General features: G+C 44.2%; 1 long non-coding RNA gene across 1 annotated transcript in view; it reads left to right on the forward strand.

Annotated features, from left to right (window-relative positions):
- The first annotated feature begins 34 nt into the window (after window positions 1–34).
- The window catches only part of LOC112549838, an 18,051-nt gene continuing 13,612 nt past the window's right edge, over window positions 35–4,473 (forward strand). The window contains exons 1-2 of the long non-coding RNA XR_003093390.1: window positions 35–211; window positions 1,186–1,235. This is a non-coding gene — a long non-coding RNA (uncharacterized LOC112549838). The remainder of the gene's footprint in view (window positions 212–1,185; window positions 1,236–4,473) is intronic.

The following is a 4,473-nucleotide window of genomic DNA, read 5'->3' on the forward strand; positions in this document are numbered from 1 at the left end:
CAGCCCCGCCCTCGACTCCTCCCGAGGAGAAGGAGGCGCCTGCCCGCCTGTTCGCTCTTCTCTTCTCTTCTTTTCTCTTCTCTTCTCTTCAGGGCCTGTAAACTGAACGTCTTGTAGCCTCTCTTCTTCTTTCCTTGCCCAGCCCCAGATGCTGTGTTTTACCAGGGCCGCTCCATTGTGACTCGCCCTGCATATGCCCATCCATTCCTGGGTCAGTCGCTGCTTCTCTCTCCTCCCCCTTGATCCCTTGCCTGCTCTTCCCTTGTATCCGCCTAGTCCTCAGTGCTCCCCCTTTGCCACTCCCGCCGGCTGGCGACTTCGTAGGCCGTGGAATGGGGTGGGCCACCTGGGCCTGGCACGGCCAACTTGTATCACGTTAATTTTTATCCGTGGCAACGCATTGGGAGTGCATGTGCACCCCCTGAGAGCGCTGCTGCACCCCCTGACAGGCTGCGCTCCCCGCTTAAGCGACGGGCAGGTGGGAGCGCAAGTGCCCACCCTGCGAGCACTAGTGGGAGAGCAGGAGCACTCGCTGTAGCGCCGCGGATTCTTCTGGGAGCCCTGCAGCTACTTCCCGGTCAGTGAGTTTTGCCATGGGGGGTCTCCTCCCCACCCCAGTCCACAAGATTGCCCGCAGGGGAACCCGTGGTTGTGGGGGGGGGGCGGGCGCGCGCCCGGGGGGGCACGTGCCCCCCTCCCCCCCGACTAAGGTGACACCAGTCGCCCATGACTTATATAACCCACAAATGCACAATTGTCATTCCAGTTAAAACTGTATAGCTAATTTTTTAACTGCATAGCTAGCTAAATTAACATGCTAAAAGTTGGTCGGGCCGTGGCCCGGGTGGCACTCCCCAGTCCGCAGCCTATGGGTGACTTTTCTAGCCACCAACGCTGCAACTTTACAGTTCTCCTGAGTCATGTCCCATCTATCCTTTTCCCCCACCCCCTCCATGTATGAGCCAGCTGCAAGAGCATCTGACTCAGACTTTCCCAGTCCTCTCAATGTTTGTTGGTTGTTTGTTTGTTTTTTTAAACAACCCACAGCCAAGCCCACAATACTGCAAGTAAGGTATTCCTGTTGTACTCTACATGAGACATAACTCAGCTATTTCAAACCTCAGCCCCCAGTAAGATCACTTTGTTTCTTGAAATGATGCTATGCCACCTGATTTTCTATTTCAGACCTGACATCTACTGATGCTCCTCAGTCCCGATGCATAGTCACACTCAGAGTAAGATTCCTCCTGCTTTGCCAATCCTATGTGACAATCTTGATCTGCAGAATCCTAAATCCACTCAAAGTGTTCCCTATTATTTTGCTGGCCAGCGGCACTCCACAGTATTTGACCCAAAAGATCTTGCCCCTGCATCAAGGACCTCACAACTTAAATTCCAGATCTTTGGTTTTCTTTCTTTTCTTTAAGCCACTCTTATCAAAGCACAACCTCCCTCAGTAAATTCTCTCCAAGGAATTTGAGGGAAAGTGCCAAGGGAAACTCCTTTGTTTTGCATAATCATCAGACTTTGCCCTCAGAATCTGACCTTGATACTTGCTACTGGCTAATGGTTCTATTGTTGCCAGATTCCTAAGAAATAACTTACTAATTGTTATGCCTAGATGACTTCATTGTCCATCTGTGCTAGGGTTATTAGCCAACAGTGTAACTGCTCCAAAGTATGCTCATCATAGATCTACCTCAGTTAAGGCACACTGCTGATTGTGCCAGTTGAGACAGCAGTTTACACTAACATAGTGTGCCTGCATTAGACATTTTGTAGTGACACAGAGCACACGGGTTGGGTTGATGCAAAACAAAAGTGGAACATTAATTTGGAGTCTGTACTGTTTTGAAGAGGATAGTGAGGGAGTAAGAAGTATAACTATAATAGTGAAGATAAGTCAGAACATCAAGTTCCAAATAGAAATTGTAGAGAAGTAGGCCTGGAAGGGACCTTAAGAGGTCATCCAGTCCAGCCCCCTGCCTGAGGCAGAAAAGGTGTTGTGTCTTAAACAGATATCAGACCAGCAACCTTGGCATTATTAGCACCATGCACTAACCAGCTGAGTTAATCGGCCACTTGCTGAGCTAATCCATTGCTCAGTGTGAACAGTTGCAGGCAGCTGTGCAAGGACATTTATAAATGTTTCTACACTAATGTCAGAAGCCTAAAAAATAAGATGGGTGAACTAGAATACCTAGTATTAAATGGTAGCTGACATAATAGGCATCCCAGAGACTTGGAGGAAGGATGATAATCAGTGGGATACTATTCTAACAGGTTACAAACTATATAGAAATAACAGAGTAAGACATGAAGGTGAATGAGTGGCACTATATGTTAAGGATAATATAGCTAGTAAGAGCATACAAATCTTACCTGAAAGGAAAACAACTATAGAATACCTGTGGGTAGAAATCCAATAATTGAATACAAAGTATTTAGTACTTGGATTGTACTACCAACCACCTGATCAGGTTTAAATAATTATGAAATGCTCAGGGAGATTAAAGAGACTGCTAAAATAGGACTAGCAATAATAATGGGAGGCTTCAACTATCCTCACATAGACTGGGTAAACACCTCATCAGGACATGACGTGGATATACAATTTTTGGATGTGATAAATGACTGCTTTCTACAACAACTCATCTTGGAACCCACAAGAGGAGATGCAAGTCTAGACCTAATCCTGAGTAACACACAGGGCCTAGTTCAAGAGGTATTTGTTGGTTAGCCACGCTGTAAAAGCAATCATAACATAATCGTGTTCAACATTCTAGCAGGAAGGAGTAAGCCAAAGAAGTCCACCACACCAATATACAACTTTAGGAAGGGAAATTACACAAAAATGAGGAAGTTAGAAATTTAAAGGAGCAGTCAAAAATGTAAAAAGCCTGCAGGAAGCTTGAAAGCTGTTTAAAAATACCGTATTAGAGGCTCAGGAAAAGTGTGTACCACAAATCAGAAAGGGTAACATGCACACCAATAAAACCTCTGCATGCTTTAATAGCAGAGTTAAGGAAGCCATTCGAGGCAAACGGGCATCCTTTAAAGAACAGAAAACATACCCAAGTGAGGAAAACAGGAAAGATCACAAGCCCTGGCAGATCAAGTATAAAAGCAAAATAAGTAGGCCAAAAAAGAATTTGAGGAACATCTAGAAAAAATGTTAAAGTTCATCATAATAACTTTTTCAAATACATCAGAAGCAGGAAGCCAGCTAGATAATTGGTGGGACTATTAGATGACCAAGGTGTAAAAGGTGCACTCAGGGATAATAAAGCCATAGGAGAGAAGCTAAAAAAATTTGTTGCGTTGATGTTTGCTGCAGAAGATACTGTGGAAATTTCCATGCCAGATCAGTGCCTTCTAATCATTGAGCCTAAAGAGCTGGACCACACTGAAATAGCAACAGAGGAAGTTTTAGAATAAATCTAATGAAATACTAAGAAGTCATGAGGACCGGATGGCATTCACCCCAGAGTTCTGAAGGAACTCAAGGGTGAAATTTCAGAATGGCTGGCAATAACCTATCAGTAACTTATCATAACAAACAGACTCTGTGCCAGAGGACTGGTGGGTTGCCAACATAATGCCCATTTTCAAAAAGGGCTTCAGAGGTGACCTGGGAGCTTACAGACCAGTGAGTCTCACTTTCATCCCTGACAAGTTGGTAGAATCAATAATAAAAAATAAATTCAGCAGTCATATGAATGAATATGATCTGCTAGGGAAGAGCCAGCACTGTTTTTGTAAAGAGAAATCCTGCTTCACAAATCTGGTGCAGGGTGTTAACAAGCACGTGGTCAAGGGAGATCCAGTTGACACAATATATTTGGACTTTCACAAAACTTTCAACAAAGGCTTTTAAAAAAACTGCATTGTGACAGGATTGAAGGGAAGGTTCTTTTGCAGACTGAGAGCAAGAAACAAAGGGTAGAGCTAAACAGTTACTTTTCAGGATGGAGGGAGGTTGAGAATGGGATCCCGCAGGGATCTGTGCTGGACCTGATATTGTTCAACATTTTCATCAATGACTTGGAAATTGGGATGCAGAGTGAAATCTCCAAGTTTGCAGATGATAAATTATTCTGGGTGGTCAAGTCCCAAACTGATCAAGAGGAGCTGCAGAAAGATCTTGCCAAGCAGACTGAGTGGGCAAAAAAATGGCAGATTAATTTTGAAAGGAAAATACACCTAGGGAAAAACAGCTTCAACTATACCTACATAATACCGGGTTCTGACCTAGCTCAATGTGCAGTGGCAACCAAAAAAAGCCGATGAAGTTTTGGGCATCATTAAGGGAATTGAAAACAAAAGGTTATCATGCCATTATGCAACTCCATGGTGTGCCCACATCTTGAATACTGTGTGTAGTTTTGGTCTCCATATCTCAAAAAGAATGAAGTAGAATTAGTAGGGATGCACTGATAAAGATTTTTTGGCCAGTACCGATGGTCGATTATT

The sequence above is a fragment of the Alligator sinensis genome, unplaced genomic scaffold, assembly GCF_000455745.1.
Source record: "Alligator sinensis unplaced genomic scaffold, ASM45574v1 scaffold161_1, whole genome shotgun sequence".
NCBI classification, from domain to species: domain Eukaryota; kingdom Metazoa; phylum Chordata; order Crocodylia; family Alligatoridae; genus Alligator; species Alligator sinensis.